Consider the following 27,720-nt stretch of genomic DNA (forward strand, 5'->3'; position numbering starts at 1 on the left):
TTTCAACCAAGTTTTTCCATTTAAAGTACTGAGATTATAAAACTAAAAAATAATAGATTACACATACCAAAATTTAGGGAAATAAGAGTCCCAAGACAGTGGTATAAAACATATTTGCTTATAAAATATTGGCCAGCTAATTAATTAGGTGAATAAAATTCAACAATCTGGGCAAATTTGTAACTTCAGATGTGAATGTATTAGACAGTCAGATTCTACATTTCTGTGTTCATGTATGCACACATAAACACATTCTGTCTTTTTACTCATTGCCCATGGTATTATCAAGTTCAGTTTTGTAGAATTTCACATAAAGTAACTTTACATGAATGTCTAATTAAAAAAAAAGATTTATTTATCATAAAAGCAGAATAATTATTTAGCTTGGATAACTTTCTTTCACAATGTAAGAGAAAGTAGTAACTTTGGTTAAATGATTATTCCTTTTATCTTCCATTAAAATAAATAGCTGTGACATTGGAAAAATATAACACCATAATGTTGTTGCTGGTGTTTTTTAATTACAAAATAATGGAAGTTACCTAAATACCAGACATGTGAGATTGGTTGACATCTATGCTAAGGTAAACATATGTGATGCTGTGCTATGCAGATAGATATAAGAAAGAATGAGGAAGATCTATATGAGCCACTATAAGGATGTTTCCCAGTATATTTTGTTAAATGCAAAAAACATAAGCAAACAACAAACCAAGTTCAAAAAAGCAAATGCAGTATGATTCCGTTGTGTAAAACACAATGGAAAAAAAATGTGTGTGTGTTTTGTGTATCACTATGTGATTGCAAAAAGAAACAACGGGGGTATAAACCAAGCAAAGATAGAAGCAAAGATACCCAGAAGCAATAAACATACCTAGATCATTATTTCTAAACACTATTGTTTGGATAGGTGGTATTCTCCAAGATGGTTAAAGTAAGAATGTTACAAGATGAGCCTGAAACATCTTTTTATGCAGAAAATATAAGAAAGAGCTTAAAGTATAATGGGAGCATGAAAGAAGACTTGTAGGCCAGCTTTAAGGAGTTCCAATTAGCCACATCTGAGAATATGGGAGTATTACAATAAACAATGGTACTCTTATATTATAAACAGTTGAATAAAACAGGCATGTATATGTTTATAGTAATGATAGATGATAGGTAGATAGAAAAATAAAACAAGTGGAAGCTCTTTTATAGTAGAATGCTAGAATAAGAGAAGACTTTGGAAGATTAAAAAGTCTCTTGGGCTTCCCTGGTGGCACAGTGGTTAAGAACCTGCCTGCCAATGCAGGGGACACAGGTTTGAGCCCTGGTCCGGGAAGATCCCACATGCCGCAGAGCAACTAAGCCCATGGGCCACAACTACCGAATCCCGCATGCTTAGAGCCTGTGCTCCGCAACAAGAGAGGCCACCGCAATGAGAAGCCCTTGCATGGCAACCAAGAGTGGACCCTGCTCCCCGCAACTAGATAAAGCCTATGTGCAAAAATGAAGACCCAATGCAGCCAAAAAAAAAAAAAAAAAAAAAGTCTATTAACAATAATAGATACAATTTAAAATAGAGATTTAATAATCAAATGACATTGAAATATATAAACAAAAATACTAAATGGAGTCACAAAATCACCATTTTGCATCAAACTAAACATAATTCAAAGAAGATGTCAAGTAAGCATATGAAAAGATGCTCCACATCATATGTCATCAGGAAAATGCAAATTAAAGCAACAATGAAATACTATTGCATACCTATTAGAAGGCTAAGATCTGGAACACTGACAACACCAAAAGCTGGCTAAGATGTGGAATGACAAGCGTTCTCATTCATTGCTGGTGGGACTGCAAAGTGGTGCAGATACATTGAAAGACAGATGGAGAAGGTGGTCTCTTAGAAAAGTAAACATATTTTTTTACCACATGATCCAGCATTTGTGCTCCTTGGTATTTAACCAAAGGAATTGAAAATTATGTTCACACAAAAACCTGCACATGAATGCTTATAGCAGGTTTATTCATAATTACCAAAACATAGAAGCAACCAAGATGTTTTTCAGTAGGTGAATGGGTAAATAAACTGTAGTACATCAAGACAATGGAATATTATTCAATGCTAAGAAGAAATGAGCTATCTCACCATGAAAAGACCTGGCAGAACCTTAAATTCTTATTGCTAAGTAGAAAAGCCAATCTGAAAATGTTACATACTGTATGATTCCAAATATATGATATTCTGTAAAAGGCAAAAATATGGAGGTAGTAAAAAGATCAGCAGTTGCCAGGGGTTGTGAGGGAGGAAGGAATAAACAGGCAGATCACAGCGGATTTTTAGGACAGTGAAACTATTTTGTGGTACTATTATGATTAATACATGTCATTATTCATTTCTCTAAACCCACAGAATGTAGCAAACCAAGAGTGAACCTTAAAGTAAACTATGAACTTTGGATGATTATGATGTGTCAGTGTAGGCTTATCAATGGTGACAAGTGTCTCACTCTGGTGGGGATATTGAAAGTGAGGGAGCTTATGCATGTCTGGAGGAAAGGGATATATATTCAAGGTATGTCTCTACCTTCTTCGCAATATTGTTGTGAACCTAAAATGCTCAAAAAACAAAGTCTATTCATAAAAATGTAGGGGGGGGGATCAGGCAAAATAGTCAATGGTTATAAAATCTAGACGGAAAGTTTGATGAGCCTCACCAAAAAGGGCTTAATGATTCCCTGGGCTAGGTGACTACTTCCTGCCTCTGGGACCCTGATTTCCCTTTTCTTGGTGTCTTCATGTAACAAAACTTTAGTGCAAATTATTTCTTTGTTTCTTTAAGATATAAATCTTGAAAGCTTTTTGATAGTTTAAAACCCAGAACCATTTTTCTCAAGGACCTGACAGCCATCCTTTGAAATGTAATCATCAGGGAAGACTGCACCCCTATCTCCCAATGTCTGGGGGAATGTCACAGCCTCCCTTCTGCAGGCACCTTCTTCCAAGTTGTAAAATGGCCTCCTGTCATGAAGGTACAAGACAGTTTACTTTCCTTTGAGTAAGAAAAATTAGGACATAGAGATGGCGTATGACTCCCCAACACCACCAAAGCCCTTAAACACTTTTCAAACATCTTTTCAGCAGAGTGGAGTCCAGTCTCAGTTCTGACATCTCTACTCTTTACAATAACCTTAAATAAAGTCTTCCTACCTGTCTAACTTTATCCAGAACGAATTTTGCTTTGACAAGACAGAAGAAACAGGTTCGATGTATCTACCCCCAAATTACTTTTCAATAATGAATAGAAATTAATAACTATGGAAAAGAGAACCTGAGCAAGTACAATGCATGCCAAATATATATATATATACTTTTTCATGTGCCATTTTTTAAAAACATCTTTATTGGAGTATAATTGCTTTACAATGGTGTGTTAGTTTCTAATGTATAAAAAAGTGAATCAACTATATGTATAAATATATCCACAAATCTCCTCCCTCTTGCGTCTCCCTCTCACCCTTCCTATCCCACAACTCTAGGTGGTCACAAAGCACCGAGCTGATCTTCCTGTGATATGCAGTTGCTTTCCAATAACTATTTATCTTACATTTGGTAGTATATATAAGTCCATGCCACTCTCTCACTTTGTCCCAGCTTACCCTTTCCCCTCCCTGTGTCCTCAAGTCCATTCTCTATGTCTGTGTTTTTATTGCTGTCCTGCCACTAGGTTCTTCAGAACCAATTTTTTTTTCTTTTTTTTTTTTTTTTTAGGTTCCATATATATGTGTTAGCATACGGTATTTATTTTTCTCTTTCTGACTTACTTCACTCTGTATGACAGAATCTAGGTCCATCTACCTCACTACAAATAACTCAATTTTTTTTCTTTTTATAGCTGAGTAATATTCCATTGTATATATGTGCCACATTCTCTTTATCCATTCATCTGTCAATTGACACTTAAGTTGCTTCCATGTCCCGTGTATTATAAATAGAGTTGCAATGAACATTGTGGTATATGACTCTTTTTGAATTATGGTTTTCTTAGGGTATATGCCCAGTAGTAGGATTGCTGGGTCATATGGTAGTTCTATTTTTAGTTTCTGAGGAAACTGCATACTGTTCTCCATAGTGGCTGTATCAATTTACATTCCCACCAACAGGGCAAGAGTGTTCCCTTTTCTCCACACCCTCTCCAGCATTTATTGTTCGTAGATTTTTTGATGATGGCCATTCTGACAGGTGTGAGATGATACCTCATTGTAGTTTTGTCTTGTTTTGTTTAAATTTTAATAATGTTTTGAATATGATCTATCAAAATATTACCATTTCAACAGTTAATATAAAAGTTATTAATGAGCTTTTTACATTATTTTAGTACTAAGTATTCAAAATCAAATGTATATTTTGCACTTACAGGACATCTGAATTTGGACACAATTTTCATTGGATGAACTTGATCCATATTTAAATTTCATAAAATTTACAGTTGAAAAAGAAAATTCATATAACCAAATTGTTCCAGATATACTTAAAAGTTTTCAAATAAACTTAATTGAGAACCCCGATCATTTTCCTTTAACATTAACATTTGTGAAACTCATCAGTTTTAGAGGAATTGATATGAACACATCAGTTTCAAACCTGTGTCTAAGTTTAGTAAATTCACCAACTGTCGTGTTAACTCAGTATCAATATTGAATTCAAAATGGTATTACAGAATTGAAAATTAACTGAATTTACCACTATCAACAAAGTTTTCTTCAAATTTTTAATAGGTTTGCAGCCAATTTACATAATGCTGTCAAAAATAATTAAAACCTGCATATAGAAAAATGTATAAAAGGATTATTAGGGATTGTATTATGCAGTTTCAATTTTAAAACATAAATTCTCAAACCTGTCTAGCTGTATCATAAATAAGCTTTTCCATTACTTGGTGATTCAGCTCTCATTCATTCATATGCAATGAGATATGGATTATAATTTGATAAGCAAGAAACCTACTAGGCTTTTTTTTTAACATCTTTATTGGAGTATAATTGCTTTACAATGGAGTGTCAGCCTCTGCTTTATAACAAAATGAATCAGTCACACATATACATATGTCCCCATATCTCTTCACTCTTGTATCTCCCTCCCTGTCACCCTCCCTATCCCACCCCTCTAAGTAGTTACAAAGCATGGAGCTGATCTCCCTGTGCTATGCGGCTGCTTCCCACTAGCTATCTATTTTACGTTTGGTAGTGTATACATGTCCATGCCATTCTCTCACTTTGTCCCAGCTTCCCCTTCCCCTTCCCTGTATCCTCAAGTCCATTTTCTAGTAGGTCTGCATCTTTATTCCCATCTTGCTGCTAGGTTCTTCTGACCTTTTTTATTTTTTTCTTAGAGTCCATATATATGTGTTAGCATATGGTATTTGTTCTCCTCTTTCTGACTTACTTACTCTGTATGACAGTCTCAAGGTCAATCCACCTCACTACAAATAACTCAGTTTCGTTTCTTTTTACGGCTGAGTAATATTCCATTATATATATGTGGCACATCCTCTTTATCCATTCATCTATTGATGGACACTTAGGTTGCTTCCATATCCTGACTATTGTAAACAGAGCTGCAATGAACATTTTGGTACATAACTATTTTTGAATTACGGTTTTCTCAGGTTATATGCCCAGTAGTGGGATTGCTGGGCCATATGGTAGTCCTATTTTTAGTTTTTTAAGGAACCTCCATACTGTCTTTCATAGTGGTTGTATCAATTTACATTTCCACCAACAGTGCAAGAGGGTTCCCCTTTCTCCACACCCTCTCCAGTATTTATTGTTTGTAGATTATTTGATGATGGCCATTCTCGCTGGTGTGAGATGATATCTCATTGTAGTTTTGATTTACATTTCTCTAATGATTAATGATGTTGAGCATCCTTTCATGGGTTTGTTGGCAATCTGTATGCTTCTTTGGAGAAGTGTCTATTTAGGTCTTCTGCTCATTTTTGGATTGTGTTGTTTGCTTTTTTGATATTGAGCTGCAGGAACTACTTGCATATTTTGGAGATTAATCCTTAGTCAGTTGCTTCATTTGCAAATATTTTCTCCCATTCTGAGGGTTGTCTTTTTGTCTTGCTTATGGTTTCCTTTACTGTGCAAAAGCTGTTAAGTTTCATTAGGTCCCATTTGTTTTATTTTTGTTTTTATTTCCATTTCTCTAGGAGCTAGGTCAAAAATGATCTTGCTGTGGTTTATGTAATAGAGTGTTCTGCCTATGTTTTCCTCTAAGAGTTTGATGGTGTCTGGCCTTACATTTAGGTCTTTAATCCATTTTGAGTTTATTTTTTGTATGGTGTTAGGAAGTATTCTAATTTCTTTTACAGGTAGCTGTCCACTTTTCCCAGCACTACTTATTGAAGAGGCTGTCTTTTCTCCACTGTATATTCTTGCCTCCTTTATCAAAAATAAGGTGACCATATGTATGTGGGTTTATCTCTGGGCTTTCTATCCTGTCCCATTGATCAATATTTCTTTTTTTGTGCCAGTACTATGCTGTCTTGATTACTGTAGCTTTGTATTATAGTCTGAAATCAGGGAACCTGATTCCTCCAGCTCTGTTTTTCTTTCTCAAGATTGTTTTCCTATTCGGGGTCTTTTGTGTTTCCATACAAATTGTGAAATTTTTTGTTCTAGTTCTATGAAAAATGCCAGTGGTAGTTTGATAGGGATTGCATTGAATCTGTAGATTGCTTTGTGTAGTAGAGTCATTTTCACAATGATGATTCTTCCAATCCAAGAACATGGTATATCTCTCCATCTATTTGTATCATCTTTAATTTCTTTCTTCAGTGTCCTAAAATTTTCTGCACACAGTTCTTTTGTCTCCTTAGGTAGGTTTATTCCTAGATATTTTATTCTTTTTGTTGCAATGGTAAATGGGAGTGTTTTCTTAATTTCACTTTCAGAGTTTTCATCATTAGTGTATAGGAATGCAAGAGATTTCTGTGCATTAATTTTGTATCCTGCTACTTTACCAAATTCATTGATTAGCTCTAGTAGTTTTCTGGTAGCATCTTTAGGATTCTCTATGTATAGTATCATGTCATCTGAAAACAGTGAGAGCTTTACTTCTTCTTTTCCGATTTGGATTCCTTTTATTTCTTTTTCTTCTCTGATTGCTGTGACTAAAACTTCCAAAACTATGTTGAATAATATTGGTGAGAGTGGGCAACCTTGTGTTGTTCCTATCTTAGTGAAGATGGTTTCAGTTTTTCACCATTGAGGACGATGTTGGCTGTGGGTTTGTCATATATGGCCTTTATTATGTTGAGGAAAGTTCCCTCTATGTCTACTTCCCAGAGGGTTTTTTATCATAAATGGGTGTTGAATTTTAGCAAATGGTTTCTCTGCATCTATTGAGATGATCATTTGTTTTTTGTCTTTCATTTTATTAATATGGTGTATCACGTAGATTGACTTGCGTATATTGAAGAATCCTTGCATTCCTGAGATAAACCCCACTGGATCATACTGTATGATCCATTTAATGCACTGTTGGATTTTGTTTGCCGGTATTATGTCAAGGATTTTTGCATCTATGTTCATCAGTGATATTTCCCTGTAGATTTCTTTCTTTGTGACATCTTTTTCTGGTTTTGGTATCAGAGTGATGGTGGTCTAGTAAAATGAGTTTGGGAGTGTTCCTCCCTCTGCTATATTTTGGAAGAGTTTGAGAAGGATAGATGTTAGCTCTTCACTAAATGTTTGATAGAATTCGCCTGTGAAGCCTTCTGGTCCTGGGCTTTTGTTTGTTGGAAGATTTTTAATCACAGACTCAAATTCAGTACTTGTGATTGGTCTGTTCATATTTTCTATTTCTTCCTGGTTCTGTCTCAGAAGGTTGTGCATTTCTAAGAATTTATCCATTTCTTCCAGGTTGTTCATTATATTGGCATATAGTTGGTTGCAGTAATCTCACATGATCCTTTGTATTTCTGCAGTGTCAGTTGTTACTTCTCCTTTCTCATTTCTAATTTTATTGATTTGAGTCTTCTCCCTTTTTTTCTTGATACGTCTGGCTAATGGTTTATCTTTTTTTTTTTAATCTTCTCAAAGAACCAGCTTTTAGTTTTATTGATCTTTGCTATGGTTTCCTTCTTTTCTTTTTCATTTATTTCTGATCTGATCTCCATGTTTTTTTCCTTCTGCTAACTTTCTGTATTTTTTTGTTCTTTCTCTAATTGCTTTAGGTTTAAGTTTATTTAAGATTTTTCTTCTTTCTTAAGGTAGAAATGTATTGTTATAAACTTCCCTCTTAGAACTGCTTTTGCTACATCCCATAGGTTTTCAGTCGTTGGGTATTCATTGTCATTTGTTACGAGGTATTTTTTGATTTCCTCTTTGATTGCTTCAGTGATCTCCTGTTATTAAGTAGTGTGTTGTTTAGCCTCCATGTGTTTGTTTTTCTTACAGATATTTTTCCTGTAATTGATATGTAATCTCATAACTTTGTGGTCAGAAAAGACACTTTCAATTTTCTTAAATTTACCAAGGCTTGATTTGTTACCCAAGATATGATCTATCCTGGAGAATGTTCTGTGAGCACTTGAGAAGAATGTGTATTTTGTTGTTTTTCGATGGAATGTCTTATAAATATCAATTAAGTTCATCTTGTTTAATGTATCATTTAAAGCTTGTGTTTCTTTATTTATTTTCATTTTGGATGATCTGTCCATTGGTGAAAGTGGGGTGTTAAAGTCCCCTACTATGATTGTGTTACTGTCAATTTTCTCTTTTATGGCTGTTAGTATTTGCCTTATGTATTGAGGTGCTCCTATCTTGGGTGCATAAATATTTACAATTGTCATATCTTGTTCTTAGATTGCTCCCTTGATCATTAGGTAATGTCCTTCTTTGTCTCTTGTAATAGTCTTTATTTTAAAGTCTATTTTGTCTGATATGAGAATTGCTACTCCAGCTTTCTTTTGGTTTCCATTTGCATGGAATTTCTTTTTCCATCTCCTCACTTTCAGTCTGTATGTGTCCCTAGGGCTGAAGTGGGTGTCTTGTAGACAGCCTATACCCAGGCCTTGTTTTTGTATCCATTCTGCCAGTCTATGTCTTTTGGTGGGAGCACTTAATCAATTTTCTTTTAAAGTAATTATCAATATGTATACTCCTAATACTATTTTCTTAATTGTTTTGTGTTTGTTATTGTAGGTCTTTCCTTTCTCTTGTGTTCCTTGCCTAGAAAAACTCTTTTAGCATTTGTTGTAAAGCTGGTTTGTTGGTGCTGAATTCTCTTAACTTTTGCTTGTCTGTATAGGTTTTAATTTTTTCATTGAATCTGAATGAGATCCTTGCTGGGTGGAGTAATCTTCATTGTAGGTTTTTCCCTTTCAACACTTGAAATATGTCCTGCCACTCCCTTTTGCCTTGCAGAGTTTTTGCTGAAAGATCAGCTTTAACCTAATGGGGATTCCCTTTTATGTTCTTTGTTGTTTTTCCCTTGTTGCTTTTAATATTTTTTCTTTGTGTTTAATTTTTGATAGCTTGATTAATATGTATTTTAGCATGTTTCTCCTTGGATTTACACTGTATGAGAGTCTCTGTGCTTCCTGGACTTGATTGACTATTTCCTTTCCCATGTTAGGGAAGTTTTCATCTATAATCTCTTCAAATATTTTCTCAGATCCTTTCTTTTTTGCTTCTTATTCTGGAACACCTATAATTCGAATGCTCGTCCATTTAATGTTGTCCCAGTGGTCTCTTAGACTGTCCTCAATTGTTTTCATTCTTTTTTCTTTATTCTGCTCTGTGGTAGTTATTTCCAGTCTTTTATCTTCCAAATCACTTATCCGTTCTTCTGCCTCAGTTATTCTGCTATTGATTCCTTCTAGAGAAATTTTAATTTTATTTCTGTGTTGTTCATCATTGTTTGTTTGCTCTTTTGTTCTTCTAGATCCTTGTTAAACATTTCTTGTATTTTCTCCATTCTATTTCCAAGATTTTGGATCATCTTTACTATCTTACTCTGAATTCTTTTTCAGTAGACTGCTTATTTCCTATTCATTTGTTTGATCTGGTGGGTTTTTACCTTACTCCCCCATCTGCTCCATATTTCTCTGTCTTCTCATTTTGCTTAACATACTGTGTTTGGGGTCTCCTTTTTGCAGGCTGCTGATTCATAGTTCCCACTGTTTTTGTTGTCTTCCCCCAGTGAGTAAAGTTTGTTCGGTGAGTTGTGTCAGCCTTCTGATACAGGGGACTCGTGCCTGTTTTCTGGTGGGTGGGGCAGATCTTGTCTTTCTAGTGGGCAGGACCATGTCCGGTTGTGTATTTTGGGTGGCTCTGAACTTAGTATGATTTTAGGCAGCCTCTCTGCTAATGGGTGGGGTTGTATTCCTATCTTGCCAATTGTTTGACTTGGTGTGTCCAGTACTGGAACTTGCTGGCTGTTGGATGGTGCTGTGTCTTTGTTTTGAGACAGATCTTTAGGAGAGCTCTCACTGATTGAAATTACATGGGGCTGGGAAGTCTGTGGTGGTCCAGTGTCCTGAACTTGTCTCTCCCACCTCAGAGGCTCAGGCCTGACACAAGGCTGGAGCACAAAGACCCTGTCAGCCACACTGCCAGGTACGTGGGGATTTTCTTGCATTTTCGGAAGTTGAGGTCTTCTGCCAGTATTCAGTAGGTGTTCTGTAGGAGTTGTTCCACATGTAGTTGTATTTTTGATGTATTTGTGTGGAGGAAGGTGATCTCCACGTCTTACTCCTCCTTCACATTGAAGGTCCCCTCCCTGCCTTATAATACAGTTGTATGCAGAGAGAAAGACCAAGAGACTGTGAACTAAGAATGCCACCTACCATATCAGTAAGCAAAGGATATTGCCGCAATCAAGCCATCAGCCACTACAGCCGCCCCCAGCAGTGCACCCTGAGGGGACTCAGGATGGGAAAGCGAAGGATACTGGCCCTAGATAGCTGAGGTACATATCAAAGGAATGATTTCAATGAGCCCAGACTCTTGCATCTTCCCATACATAGAAAAACACTAAATTCATTAACTTGTGATATCTGGTTTTCTTTAATTAATGGTAATATTTTGCTATTCTGACTACCTGATCTTTGTCACAAAATTCCTATATATCCTGGTTCCTTTCTTACCTTTTCCAAGCAGTCCCTCTGAACTATTCTGAGAGGCTGCTTCTCTGGCTTGAAATCTTCAAAAAGTACACAAAATAAAACATAATTCTCAACATTTACGTTGTGCATTTTTTTCAGTCAACAAAACCAAGAAGATAACAACACAAATGTGGAAAAATGTTAAACCTTAGTGAAGTGAATGAATGGATTTTGGAGTTAGTTATTTTATTAATAAAAATTTATAAAAAATTAAATTTAGTTTGAAATAAAAATTTGATAAGTTTAATAAAATTACCAACAAAGATAATGTTCTAAATTGAATACTTCCTTTTCTGCCTTTTCAATCAGAGGTCCTTTCCAACAAACTGAGAAATAAAGACAGGACCTCAGATTTGAGTTAAATATCACCTTTATTACCAATAAAGATAATATTGGCATATGTGGCTGTCAACTACAAATTGGCTCTTGCCATCTGCCTCTTCAAGGATTAGGTCACAAACCCCTTCAGCCGCTGACCTTCAACACACCTTGAAAGGATTTCAGGGTGGAAATCAGGAATGAGGTGCTCTGTGCTCTAGGAGACACCGGCAAGAACAGGTCTTCAGACAGATGTTTTCAAGAGACTTTGTAAGCCTAGCTCTTGCATATCAAATCTTGAAAAGCACTAAAATCATTAACGGAGACATCTGTTCCTCATGACTAGCAGCAACCTTCTGCAAAAATGTGTTCTTGATTGCATGTACCCTCCTTCACTAAACTGACATATATACTGACCTTCCCCCACTACCTCTTCAGAGCAGTTTCTCAGAGCTATCTGAAATTCTATCCCTGGGCTATAGACCTCATAAAACTTAACTCACAACTCTCACATTGTGTATTTTTTTTTCATTCGAAATGGCTTGTGTCATTAGTCAAATTGAATTTTTTAATACATCAGGCTTAAATGTTGAGGTTGTGGTCAATCAAAGCTATCATCTTTTTGGAGGTCAAAATTCTATCAAGACAGGCCTCATTCCACCTTCACAAGTCAGTCTCCAATATCAACCCCTTTTCACTTGGTTGTTCCTGGAAATCCTGGGCATTAGTAGATATATTTTGATGCCAGAAGATGCTGAAAAGAACAATGTATTAGTAAATTTGTTACCAAGTCCAAACTCAGTATGCCCACCACAAGACAGGCCAATAATTGGGAGACAAGGTATTGAGACAAGGAATAATGACTTTATTCAGAAAGCTGGGTATCCAAGAAGATGGCAGAATAATGTCCCAGAGTACCATCTTATAGGGATCTGAATGCCAGTTTCTTTTATAGAACAGAGAAGAGGCAAAAGTGATGAAGTAAAGTAAAAAGGCCATTAGTCTTGCAAAATATTTCCTGGTTTGGCCAGCATCGGGGAGGGGATGTGTTAATATCTTCTTTTCTGCAGCCATTCACTAGTGGGCAGGGTCAGATTGTCTTCCTTTGAGCAGAACAAAGGCACTTTTGTAACATTCAGACAGGGTGGCAGAGTTCTCTGAGGCAGGCTATTATGTATGAATATTATTATTTTTTGGATTTTAGATTATTTAAGAAGTTGTTTTTCTTTCTTCTTTTTTTTTTTGTAATTGGGGTATAGTTGTTTTACAATGTTGTGTTAGTTTCTACTGTACAGTGAAGTGGAGTTCCTTGTGCTATACAGCAGGTTCTTATTACTGATGTATTTTATACATATTAGTGTATATCTGTCAATCCCAATCTCCCAATTAATCCCATTATGTATAATTATAATAACAAGAACAAAGGTTAAAGTAAAAGAAACAGATCCAACATGGAATCAGATTTTGCTCTTCCCTGTTAAAAATTCTCAGGTTGTTTTGTATGCAAATTTGAAATTAATATCCTATTTTATTCTCCAAACTAAATTATGTTTAGTATATAATTATTGAAGTGTAAGAAATAAGATTCAATGGCATCATGTAGACATAACACAAAACATTCCAAATATCTACTATAATTTTTATCCCATTAATAATTTCTCCAGGAAAAGTAAGGTTAAAAAAGTAAAATATTTGTTTGGATGTAAAATCTGAAACCAGCTGCAACAAAGCGGAGTTCAAGATCCATTCTTCCCAATTTGTTATTCTGCTCATAACCAGTGGAGGGGTACTTAATGCCTGGGTAGGGCTAGCATTTGGAATGGGTGTAGTTTGTTAGTTTCTTTGGGGCATAAGGAGTTTTATTCAATCAATTAGATATTTTGGGTTTGCCTCACTTTTTATGAGTAAAAAGAGTTAAAAAGGACATGCAAAATTACCACAACATTAGACTGAACACCCAAAACATTTAGAAAACAATCCAATCCAAACCTCTATTGCAAATATTTGAAGAAAAATTATGTTTCTAGAACCCAGTATTTGGTGTTGCCTAGAATGTCAGTAAATCAGTGGTATGTGAGTGTGTAAGATATAAATTGTGAAAATATTCTTGGCTTCTGTCTTGTCAGGATGCTCTTGAACATATGCCAGTTGCTCAGAATCGATAACCTGTACACTAAAGCCCCCTAAAGCTTTGGATAAAACTCAGCAAGATGCTAATTTTTGCATTTTGCATTTACCATATCTGAGGAGACATGCACCTATACCTACTGCTTTCTCTCTGAGAGTGCATTTGAGATACTGCCAATTGCAACACACTGTTAAAACAAATTTATTTGAGGTGACAGTTAATTTTTTTTTTTCTTATTCAGTCTTTCAGTCTTAGTTTGGCTACTTAAAAAAAAAAATAGTGCTATTGGGTGGCTTATAAATAGAAATTCATTTTGTACAATTTTGGAGGCTGGAAGATTAAGACCAGGGTGGCAGCATGGTCAGTTCTGCTGAGTCTTTTTGGGGTTCCTGGGTTGCAAGTCTTCTTGTATCTTCATATGAGAAAAGCTGGTGAGAGAACTCTCTGGGGTCTGTTATAAGGGCAAGAATCCCATTCATGAGGGCTCCACCCTGTGGTCTAATTACCTCTCAAAGGCCCCACCTCCTAATACTATCACCTTAGGGTTAGGATTTGGGGAGCATACAAACATTCAGTCTATTGCAACATTCTAAACTTCATACTTTCCAGTTGGTTTCTGTCGCTTGTTCAATGTATTGAATACGTGCTTTATCTATTCATGTAACACTGAGACAATCTTCTATGTGGGCATTTATAGTCTTAGGCCAAATGAGGGTTATTTTCAGACCCATTCCTAATATTCATAGAGCCCAGGAGAAGAGTACAAGAACAATCCCACATACCATTTCCCTAACGTTTCTCCTCATCTCACAAGTCTGAGCTTAGCAACTTTCTCTGACAGTGTGCCCTTCCATGTCCCACCTCAAGTTGTACCCTAACAGCATTATATTTTATGTTCTTCAAAGGAAACTGAGGCTGAAAGTCATCACAAATTTAGAATTCTCAGAATTCAAGCAATGTAAACCAAAACACCGTCTATAGACCAAGTCAGATTCTGACCTTGGAACTTTCCTCTGTCCATCTAAAAACCTGCCTTTTATTCCAACACCAGTTCACATTTATCACTGGGCTATGCCTCAGATTTAAGGATATGTGTACCTGTTACCTTGGACTTTCAAGAAGAGGGATTTAGGGAAAGGCTCTGCACAGTCCTTGAAGGTAAGTACGGAACCATTTGAGCAGGATATTCTGAGGATCTGAATATGCTTATGTGTAGCTTATGAAGGGCCTATAAGTAGAATTACGTATTCCCTGGGTTTAAAGGTAGTTCTGGTTGTAACCACACTTTTTGCTATGTCATGTATTATACCTAAGAAATCCACCTTGTAAGGAAGTTATTTTACTCTGTAAACAAATGCTGAGCCAACTTGAGCACACTCTGTGGCACCCATGAAACACATGTGCCCAGATATTTGAAGATAGAAATATTTTTTCATACTTTAATGTCTAAAAGACATGTGTATTGAAAACCATTTCCCCTGGCTTCAGCTGTCACTATATTTTAAGATCTTCCCAACTTACTAACTGCTAAAGTAACTCACTGGAATCACTCACTTAGTAATGTTTATGCCTGGTTCTGCAAAATCAACCTTGTAAAGTTACAAGTTGCATCTTAAATCTCCAATAATATGGCCATGACCACCTATGGTAGATGTTCAGGTTTTGCTTTCCAAAGTTAAGTAAGCTAGCATCTGATGAGACACCTTACTTAACCAAAAAATATGACATGGCCAAGGGGTCCTCTGCACATTTTCTTGAGGCACAAATGGCCTCACGTCTTTGCTAAATCCTGCAACTTTGCAGTAGGACCTGCATGTATATCCCTCTCTTCTATGAATTCCAGTACTTCCAATAAACCAGGCTGGCATAAGCTTCAGTGTACTGACAAGGTCAATATCGCATGTGATCTAAGGCTTATAGCCATTTGCCTAAATAGCAGTAGTAAATGAGCCACTCACATAAGGCAAATTTAGTCACATGACCCACTTTAAACCTTTATTAACTATCAAGTTCAAAGCTCCTGTATAACATACCCAAGTCCAAGGCCTTAGCCACATGAGAAACCTCAGCCTTTCCATTTATATTTTGTTCCATATATCTTTACCTTCCTTATCTATCCCTGAGACACACACATCAATGCAACAAATGTGTGTTTAAAGAGCCCAATAAATGTCATGCTGCTTTTCTATATGAGTGCTCATTCAATTGAGATAACTGACAAGTAATTAAAGCTGCTGAAGACAAAGATCCTACTTTTCTCATTGATGAAGTTGGTATTGAGACTCTGGCTTTTTCTGTGTAAGAGATGACACCATACTACTGAGCTTCAGGATTAAATTCCATGCTCTCTGTGGTCAGCAAACTCTTAAGGGAAAGAGAAAGAAAGAGGGACCAGGCTGCCCAGGACCAGCTTCCCCTTCCAAATTCACCATTCAGGAAGTTTGTCCTGCCACTCTCAACTTCCACCTCCAGGGAGAAAGCATGAAACAGAAGGCAGAAATATTTGTTTAATAAAGGTCTCTCTAGTACATCAAGACTGGAATGCAAGTTACCCCTCAACAGAAATTATAAGATGTTACATTTCTCAGAAAAGCAAAAACAAAACAAAGGAAAAATGGCAGGAAGCTGAACATTTAGGAAGGACAGAAAAAAAAAAAAAAAAAAAGCTCGTCATTTAACACAATCTTGTAAACCTCTAGCTTGCTAAACTTTCTGCTTTCTGATTATATTTCTCTGTAGGTCAGTTTGAAAGAAAATACTAATTGGTGCATTTAACCTAATGGAAACAGTATCATGACCTTGTACATGATAGGTGTTCCTACTGACAAGAATACTCACCAGAGATTTTGTAAGCAAATTATGGTTTGGTTTCCTGCATTTCTGGATATCACTTGTATGTGCTTATTAGTCAATTGTAAAACTTCTTAACAAAGCAGGATTTCATTATTTATTTTTGAAATTTTGGCATACATGCGTAATTCAATTTTTCAATTACACTTTATATCCAACTAATACACTTTATCTGAATTCATGCCATTTATTTAATACAATAAATGCTACATGCTAGCCTATCCAACAAAGTACTTTCTAACAGGTATAGAATGCATATCTTACATGAAACATTTGGCCTTCTAGAGATCAATTTTAAACCATTAGGATGGTATTAAGATAAGATACTTCCTATATCTTTTATTACATTTACTGACTTGGTCATTCATGAACAAGATAGATAGATAGAGAGAGAGAGAGAGAGATCTTTTTAATTAAATGATTTCTACTTTTGTTACTAACTTATAAAGCAACATTTTATTTTATTTTCCCTAAAGCAACTCTGGAAGTAGAATTCCATTAAGTCCTAATCTGAGGTCTGACAATAACTTGATATATAAATATGGAAAATTGCTTAATTTCCCTGGGCTCCATTTTTTTCCAACTGTAATGATTTCTAAGCCCATTTCAATTCCGACTCCATATGGGCATATTGTTAATAGGCAGGTTGTTTCAGGAGTTAAGCTCTGGGGTTTAAATCAATGGATCTTGTTGGAAGGTCATACACCCAGGACAAATTCAGTAACACTCTCTGATATTCAGTTTTATTATTTTCAGAATAATATCATCAAGCTATCATCTGTTTCAAAGAATCAGAGGAAGGATCAAATAAAATAAGATTACCTAAAACCATTTTGTACCTGCAGGGCATTACCTAATTGTAAAATACTGCTCTAATTCCAAGAAATAACTTGCTATTTCAAAGGTTTGGTGTCTGAGATTATATTTATTTTAGCCATAATTTTTATTTTGTCCAATCAGAAGTATTTATAGTACTTATTATGTGTTATATATTTACAAGTTATTATTTTCTCACCTTTGTTTCTGACATTATATATTTTGTTCTCCAAGGTTGTTCCTCTGTCCTCATCATTTTTGAGCCATGGTTTTGGAACTTATTAAACAGTGTTACGGCTTTCTCTGTGTGAATAAGCAGAATGATAAAGGTACTGTTTTTGACATGGAACTAATGAATCATTTCTATTCTATTTCAGACACTCCTTCTAATGGTGAAATGTTTACTCATGACAACTTAGAGGTCTCCTGTCCCTAATGAGGAGTGAGTCACCACCTTAGTTACCCTTCATGATCACATAGTCAGATGTCCATCTATTCCCAGACATTTTCCAAACAGAACTAAAATAGAGATATGGTTTACTGACATTTGTTCTATGCCTTAATTGTCTGTAGATGTCAAGGTCAAGTTTCCTAAATTATTACCAATATTTAGTGGCAGGGGGTGGGGCAGAAGTTGTGACTTATTGTGGTTGATCACCCTTCAAAACTGAATCCTGGGTTCTGGTCTATATTACCAGAAAGCAATTTACATATTCTCCGTGTTTCTTTTGTCTGGGGTCTGAAAGAAGCAAAGTTTTATTTTACCAGAAATTTTCATTGATCAGCAAATATCAATCCTACTCTCTCCTTTTTGTCCAGATTTTTAATAGCATTGAACTTTGTGTACAGCGTTTCTCACTCTCTACAGCATTCTTGAATAGGACTATTTTCTTGACTTGACTGTGACATCTCTGCTTTGTATTCTCAGAATTAAACTTCAGTCTTGTTTGTTAATAGCCTGGGATGCAAAATCTCCACTTCATCATAAAGTTTTGGGAGAACCAATAATTTTGTGTTTTTTTTCTTGTTTTATCTTTAATTAGGTTCAGTTTTCTTTTCTTGAGTTGTAGGTTGCTTCATAGATAGATACTTTTTCTCCCTCATAAATAACTTATTGTTCCCAAAGATCAGTTTTCTGCAATTCCCAAACTGAATTATGAGAGAGCTATAGTACACTTACCTACAGATTACACTCCATTCTTAGAATTCAAAATTTTCAAAAAACATATTAAACTGTTGGAATGAACTGAACTTTAAAGGAATTAATATCAGAAGAATATATATGTACCTATCTGCAGAGGTGCAGAGATATATTATACCTATGTTCCCAAAGAATGCATCACAATTGTTCATTTTGTGTATCAAACCATGCTTGCTATGGAACATAATTTATACACAGTTGAGATGTCAACATTTTAATCTATTCCTATAATAAAAATATTATGATCTTCTGAAATTAAAAAAAAAACAGAAGGATGATAAGGTAAAATATAATTCCCCAAAGATACTTCTTGTTACACTGTAGTACTGTGACCTCAATATGCACTTAAATGTAGTTTTTTTAATGTGAAAAGCTGTTATTAAATTGAGAGATCAGAATCAGTACTTCTTAGAATTAAGAAAATATAGTTGTAGTAAAGGAAAAATAAGTTTCTGATTCAGTGTCAATGATGGATTAAAAATGCATATTCAAATGAGTGGCCAAGATGGTGGAGTAGGAAGGCACTGAGGTTATGTCCCACATAGGCATACCAAAATTACAACTATTTAAAGAGCAACAATCAATGAGAATGATCTGAAGACAAGCAGAAAAGGTTTTCCTCAACTAAACATATAAAGAAGGAACCACAGAGAGATAGGTAGGAGGGGTGGAGTTGTGGTATTGTCAAGACCCATACTCTTGGCTATGAGACTAACAAATCGAAGTTTACTCACAAATGCAGAGGTTCTCCCCAAGGAATGAGGAGTCTGAGCTCCACATCAGGTTCCCCAGCTAAGGGGCTCTGCACCAGGAAGACAAACCCCCAAAATGTCTGGCTTTGAAGGTTAGCAGAGTCTGCATATAAGAGAGCTGAAGGACTGTGGGAAACAGAGACTCTGCTCTTTAAGGGCACATGCAAAACGTCACATGCTGTGAGAGGCAGCACAGAAGCAGTAATTTGAAAGGAGCCTGGGTCAGACTCACTTCTGAGCCTGGAGAGCCTCCTAGAGAGACAAGAGGCAACTGGGACTCTCCGTGGGGACATAGATGCTGGCAGCAGCCATTTTTGGGAGCTCATTCTACCATGAGGACACTGGTGCTCACAAAAGCCATTTTGGAACCCTTACTCTAGCCTATTATTTCTAGGACCCAGACACCACTGGAAGGTTAGCACCAGCCCTGGACTCCCTCAGGCCCCCCAGCAAGCTACCCTGGGACCTGGCATTACATACCAGCAGGCTGGCATCAGACGTGGAACACCCAAGTCCCTAGCCAGGCATATAGCAGGCAGGAACCAAACTGGGAACCTCAGTCTCTGCAGCCCATCACCCTAAGACACAACATCAATCACGAGTAGGCAAGCAACAGGCCCAGGATCCCCAGGTTATATAGTCAACTACCTTAGGACAGAGCCACACTCACCAATGGGAAGTCTCAGGACTCAGGATTCAGGGGCCTCATAGCATGTCCTCAGGATCTATCTCTTCCCACCTGTAGCTGGCAGTCTTACACAAGTCAGGGTCTGTTAGGCCAATGGGCCAGAGACCAGCCCTGCCTAAGAGCATGTCCACAGTAGTTGGCCCCTAACACAACAGAAGGGCACACTCAGCCCACATAGAGGGCATCCCCAGATCATATAGCTCTGGTTATCAGAGGGAAGTGTACAGCTGGGCCCTCTAGGACATCTCCTACATAAGGCCACTTCTGCAAGATCAGAAAACATACGCATCCTACCTAATACATACAAATAAACACAGAGAATTAAGTAAAATGAGATTACAAAGAAATATGTTCCAAGGAAAGGAATAATATAAAACCCCAAGAGAACTAAACAAAGTGGAGATAAGCAATCTATTCTATGAAGAGTTCTAGGTAATGAACAAAAAGATGCTCAATGAACTTGGGAGAAGAATGGATAAACACAGTGAGAATTAGAAAATATAAAGAAGAGCCAAACAGAGCAGAGAAATAAAATTACAAATTAAAAATACACTAGAAGGAATCAGCAGTACATTAGATAATACAGAGGAATGGATCAGCGAATCTGAAGACAAAGTAGTTGAAATCAACCAAGCTGAACAAAACAAAAAGATAGCCACAAAAAATTATATGACAATAAAATGGACAACCTAGAAGAAATGCATACATTTCTAGAAATGTACAATATTCCAAGATGGAATCTGGAAGAAATATAAAATATGAACAGACCAAGTACTAATGAATTTGAATCAGTATTGAAAAAAAACTCCCCCCAAAATAAATGTTTAGGACCAGATGGCTTCACATGTGAATTCTACCACACATTAAAAGAAGAGTTAAATGCTATCCATCTCAAACTATTCCAGAAAATGAATAATTCAAACTCATTCTATGAGGCTGGCATCTCCTGACACCAAAACCAAAGACACCACAAAAAAGAAAATTACAGGCAAATATCATCAATGAACATAGATGTAAAAGTCCTCAACACAATATTAGCAAATCAAATTTAACAATATATTAAAAGATCATATATCACGATCAACTGTGGTTTATCCCAGGGATGCAACCATGGTTCAGCATCCACAAATCAATCAATATAATATACCACATTAACAAACTGAAGAATAAAAATCATACGATCATCTCAATAGATGCAGTAAAAGGTTTTGACAAAATGCAACATCTATTTATAATTAAAACTCTTAACAAAGTGTGTATAGCGGAAACATACCTCAACATAATAAGGGAAATATATGACAAACTGACAGCCAATATCATACTCAATGGTGAAAATGAATCCATTAAGATCAGAAAAAAGACACGGATGCCTGCTCTTTCCACTTTTATTCAACAAAGTATTGGAAGTCCTAGCCACAGCAATCAGACAAGAAAAAAAAATAAAAGAAAGCCAAATTTGAAAAAAAGAAGTAAAACTGTCACTGTTTGCAGAGGACATGATTCCATATATGGAAAATCCTAAAGATTCCACCAAACAATTAGAATTAATAATTGAGTTCAGCAAAGTTTCAGGATATGAAATTAATATACAGAAATCTGTTGCATTTGTGTACACTAACAACAAACTATCAGAAAAGGAAATTAATTAAATAATCCCAATTACAACTGCATGAAAAAGAATAAAATACCTAGGAATAAATCTAATTAGGGATATTAAACAAACAAACAAACAAACAAAAAAACAGTACTCAGAAAACTATAAGACACTGATGAAAGACATTGAAGATGACACAAACAAATGAAGTTATTACCATGTTCATGGATTGGAAGAATTAATATCATAAAAATGACTATACTATTCAAGGCAAACTGCAGATTTAATGCACTCTCTATCAAAATATCAATGGTAATTTTCACAGAACTAGAACAAATAATTCTAAAATTTGTAAAGAAACACAAAAGATCCCAAATAGCCAAAATAATATTGAGAAAGAACAAAGCTGGCGGTATCATGCTCCCTGTTTTCATGTTATACTACAAAGCTACAGAAATCAAAATAGTATGGTATTGGCACAAAACCAGACACATATAAATGGAACAGAACAGAGAGTCCAGAAATGCACCAATACTTACATGGTCCATTAATCTATGGTAAATTAGGCAAGAACATGAAATGAGGATGAAGCCTCTTCAATAATTGGTGTTGGGAAAACTGTACTACTCCATGCAGAATAATAAAACTGGACTACTTTCTCACATTATATACATAAATAAACTCAAAATGGATTAAACCTTTAAATGTAAGACCTGAAACCATAAACTTCCTTGAAGAAAATGTAGGCAGTACACTCTTTGACATCAGTCTTAGCAATATTTGTATGGATTAACCTCTTCAGGCAGTAGAAACAAAAGCACAAGTAGACAAATTGGACTATATCAAAGTAAAAAGCTTTTGTACAGTGAAGAAAACTATCAAGAAAATGAAAAGTCAGCCTACTGACTGGGAGAAGATATTTGCAAATAATATATCTGAGAAGGGGTTTATATCCATAATATTCAAAGAACTCATACAACTCAACATCAAGAAATCGAGCCAATTTAAAAATGGGCAGAGGACTTGAATAGACATTTTTTCCAAAGAAGACACATAGATGACCAACATACACATAAAAGGTGCTCAACATCACTAATCATCAGGGAAATGCAAATCAAAACCACAATGAGATATCACCTCATACCTTTCAAAATGGCTACTATTAAAACGTAACCAATAACAGGTGTCAGCAAGGATGTGGAGAAAAGGGAACACTTATGTGTGGTTGGTGGGAATGTAAATTGGTGCAACCACAATGCAAAACAGTATGGAGATTCTTCAAAAAATTAATAACAGAACTATCATATGATCTAGCAATTCCACTTCTGGTTACTATTCTGATGAAGACAAAAACACTAAATGAAAAGATATATGCACCCTACGGTCGCTGTAACATTATTCGCAATATCCAAGACATGAAAGCAGACCAAGTGCCCTTCAATAGATGAATAGATAAAGAAGAAGTGCTATATACACACACAAAGGAATACTACCCAACCATAAAAAAGGAATGAAATCTTACCATTTGTGACACCATAAATAGACATAGAGGATATTATGCTATGTGAAACAAGACAGATAGAGAAAGACAAACAGTGTAAGTTTTTACTTATATGTGGAATCTAAAAAACAAAACAAATGAACAAAGACTACCAAACAAAAAGAGAGTCATAGATACAGAGAACAAACAGATATCTGCTAGAGGGGAGGGGATAAGGGAGTGAAATAGGTGAGGGAAAGTAAGAGGTACAAACTTCCAGTTACAAAATAAATAAGTCATGGTGATGAAATGTACTGCATGGGGAATATAGACAATAATAATGTAATATCTTTGTATGGTGACAGATCGTATCTAGACTTATCATGATGGTCATTTTGTAATATATAGAAATAATGAATCACTATGTTGTGCACCAGGAAATAACATAGTGTGGTAGTTCAATTATAGTTCACAAACAAACAAACTCATAGAAAAGGAGTTCAGATTTTTGGTTAACAGAGGTGGGGGATTGGTGGAGGGGGAATTGGATAAACCAGTCAAAATTTAAAAACTTCCAGTTATAAGATAACTAAATACTAGAGATGTAATGTAGAGCATGATTAATGTAATTAATCAACTTTCTGGATGAAAGTTGTTAAGAGAGTGAATAAACTCTAAGAGTTCTCATCAGAAGGGAAAAAAAAATATTTTTCTCTTGTTCACTTATTTTGTATCTGTATTAGATAATGAATGTTCACTAAACAATTGTGCAAATCATTGCATGATGTATGTAAGTCAAATCATTATGCGGTATATCTTAAACTTTTACAAGCATAGTTGTATATTATAATGTCAATTTTATTTCAATAAAACTGGAATAAAAATGCATATTCACCCTTCATTAATATAGTCAACTATTTTTACCAGTTTTTTTCAGTTTTATTGAGGTATGATAGATTATATATGATTATATATAAGGAGTACATCATGGCTTGACATATATATACTTTGAGAAATGATTACCACAATCATGTTAACTAATAAATTCATCATCTCACATAATTCCTTTTCATCTATGTATATGGTGAGCTGCTTAATGTTTACTCTTTTAACTAATTTCAAGTACACACCACAGTATTATTAACTATAGTCACCAGTCTGTATATTTGATCCCCAGAACGTATTCATCTAATATATGAAGGCTTGTATTCTTAGACCAGCATCTCCCTGTCTTCCCACCCACTAAACATTGGTAACCATCATTCTATTTTCTGATTCTATGAGTTTGACATTTTTTCTTTTTTTGAATATTCCACATATAAGTGAGATCACACAGTATTTATGTTTCTTTGTCTGAATTATTTCACTTAGCGTTATGTCCTCTAGGTTCATCCATGAACACTTCTTTTCCATTTATTCAGGTGGCTATTGTGAATAATGCTGCAAAGAACATGAGAATGCAGATATCTTTTCAAGATGTTGATTTCATTTCCTTTGATATATACTCAGAAGTGAGATTGCTGGACCGTATGGTAATTCTATTTGTATTTTTTGAGTAACATCCATTCTGTTTTCTATAATGGCTGAACCAACTTACCTTCCCACCAATAGTGTACAATGGTTTCCTTTACTCCATAGTCTCACCAACAATTATTATTCTTTGTCTTTTTTTTAAATAAAAACCGTCCTAAGAGGTGTGAGGTGATATCATGGTTTTGATTGGTATTTCCCTAATGATTAGAGATTTTGAGAAACTTTTCAGGTACCTATTGGGCATTAGTATGTCTTCTTTGGTAAAATGTCTATTCAGGATCTTTGCTTTGTAGAGCTTTTTAGTTTGATGTAGCCTCACTTGTTCATTTTTGCTTTTGTTGCCTGTGTTTTGGTTTCATATCCAAAAAACATTTGCCAAAGACCAAGGTCAAGGAGTCTTTTCCCTATATTTTCCTCTAGGAGTTTTATGGCTCCAGGTCTTATATTTAAGTTTTTATTTTTTTTTCAGTACACGGGCCTCTCATTGTTGTGGAGCACAGGCTCTGGACGTGCAGGCTCAGCAGCCATGGCTTATGGGCCTAGCCGCTCCATGCCATGTGGGATCTTCCCGGACCGGGGCATGAATCCATGTTCCCTGCATTGGCAGGTGGACTCTCAACCACTGCACCACCAGGGAAGCCCTAAGTCTTTAATTTCTTGGTAATTTTTGAGAGTATTTTAAGTTAGGATCCCAGTTTAATTCTTTTGCATGGTGGTGGATATTCAGTTTTCTTAACACCTTTTATTGAAGATACTATCTTTGCCCTATTTTGTGTTATTGGTACCCTTGTCAAAGATTAGTTTACTATATATGCCTGAGGTTATATTTGAGTTCTCTACAGTATTCCATTGGTCACATATTGTGTTTCATTTGTCATATAGACACACATATGTCTGCTTTAATGTCAATTTCATACTGCTTGATTCCTATAGCTTCATAATATAGTTTTAAAACAGGTAGTGTGATTCCTCCAGCTTATTCATTGTTCTTTTTCAGGATTGCTTTGGTGGTGGGGTTTGTGTGTGTTTTTATAGAAATTTTATGATTGTTTCTTTATTTCTATAAAAAAATGCCATTGGAATTTTGGTAGAGACTGCATTAAGTCTGTAGATTGCTTTAGGTAGTAAGGATATTTTAACAATATTAATTCTTCTAATCCAAGATCACAGAATATCTTTCCATGGTATGGAATATTCTATGTAAAGCACATGGAGCACTGGCAGTGCTTCCAGTGGCCAGTTGCTAATCCACAAGCAGGTATTCCCAGTGGCTTGTGCCCAGGCTTTCTGGTGCAGTCCAGAGAGTAGTTAGAAGGATCTGAGTCACTTTGATGACCCATGAGAGCTTAGCTCCTGTTCTCCCAGCTTCTTCTTGCCCCACAACTCTATAGAGCACCTCAGTATTCTACATGGGGTGAGAAAAAAGTAAGCCTCTTTGGTAGCATCCCCCACAGTTGGGGAAAACTGGTACTCACCTACGTACTCTCTCTTTCTTCTGTTTGGAGAACTAGTGGACTGAGATCTCTTGGCAATAAGCTCGGACAACTTGGGGGATACATGACTAGAGTAGAGTGAAACTGTTTCTCTTACTGTCTTCAATGTATCAAATTTCAGACTCTTTTTCTTCTCCAAGGTTGTGCCTGAACTTCTCTGTTGAATTCTTGGACTGCCACAAAGTCACTCTAGTCAGTGGGTGATTGTCAAAATCAGTGTTCTTTGGGAGGAAGGTGGTAGGAAACTTCTATTCCACCATTTTTTCTGACCTGGTCAACTGTTGATGGTTCCACATCTTTTTTTTTTTTTTTTTTAAACATCTTTATTGGAGTATAATTGTTTTACAATGGTGTGTGAGTTTCTGCTTTATAACAAAGTGAGTCAGTTATACATATACATATGTTCCCATATCACTTCCCTCTTGCATCTCCCTCCCTCCCACCCTCCCTATTCCACCCCTCCAGGCGGTCACAAAGCACAGAGCTGATCTCCATGTGCTATTCGGCTGTTTCCCACTAGCTATCTACCTTATGTTTCGTAGTGTATATATGTCCATACCTCTCTCTCGCTTTGTCACAGCTTACCCTTCCCCCTCCCCATATCCTCAAGTCCATTCTCTAGTAGGTCTGTGTCTTTAATCCTGTCTTACCCCTAGGTTCTTCATGGCATTTTTTTTTCTTAAATTCCATATATATGTGTTAGCATACGGTATTTGTCTTTCTCTTTCTGACTTACTTCACTCTGTATGACAGAATCTAGGTCTATCCACCTCATTACAAATAACTCAATTTCATTTCTCTTTATGGCTGAGTAATATTCCATTGCATATATGTGCCACATCTTCTTTATCCATACATCCGATGATGGACACTTAGGTTGTTTCCATCTCTGGGCTATTGTAAATAGAGCTGAAATGAATATTTTGTTAAATGACTCTTTTTGAATTATGGTTTTCTCAGGGCATATGCCCAGTAGTGGGATTGCTGGGTCATATGTTATTCTATTTGTAGTTTTTTAAGGAACCTCCATACTGTTTTCCACAGTGGCTGTATCAATTTACATTCCCACCAACAGTGCAAGAGGGTTCCCTTTTCTCCACACCCTCTCCAGCATTTATTGTTTCTAGATTTTTTGATGATGATCATTCTGACTGGTGTGAGATGATATCTCATTGTAGTTTTGATTTGCATTTCTCTAATGATTAATGATGTTGAGCATTCTTTCATGTGTTTGTTGGCAGTCTGTATATCTTCTTTGGAAAAATGTCTACTAAGGTCTTTGGCCCATTTTAGGATTGGTTTCCTTTTTTTTTTTTGTTATTGAGCTTCATGAGCTGCTTGTAAATTTTGGAGATTAATCCTTTGTCAGTTTCTTCATTTGCAAATATTTTCTCCCATTCTGAGAGTTGTCTTTTCCTCTTGTTTATAGCTTCCTTTGCTGTGCAAAAGCTTTGAAGTTTCATTAGGTCCCTTTTGTTTATTTCTGTTTTTATTTCCATTTCTCTAGGAGGTGTGCCAGAAAGGATTTTGCTGTGATTTATGTCATAGAATGTTCTGCCTATGTTTTGCTCTAAGAGTTTGATGGTGTCTGGCCTTACATTTAGGTCTTTAATCCATTTTGAGCTTATTTTTGTGTATGGTGTTAGAGAGTGATCTAATCTCATACTTTTCCATGTACCTGTCCAGTTTTCCCAGCCCCACTC

The sequence above is a fragment of the Globicephala melas genome, chromosome 18 (assembly GCF_963455315.2).
Source record: "Globicephala melas chromosome 18, mGloMel1.2, whole genome shotgun sequence".
NCBI lineage: Eukaryota > Metazoa > Chordata > Mammalia > Artiodactyla > Delphinidae > Globicephala > Globicephala melas.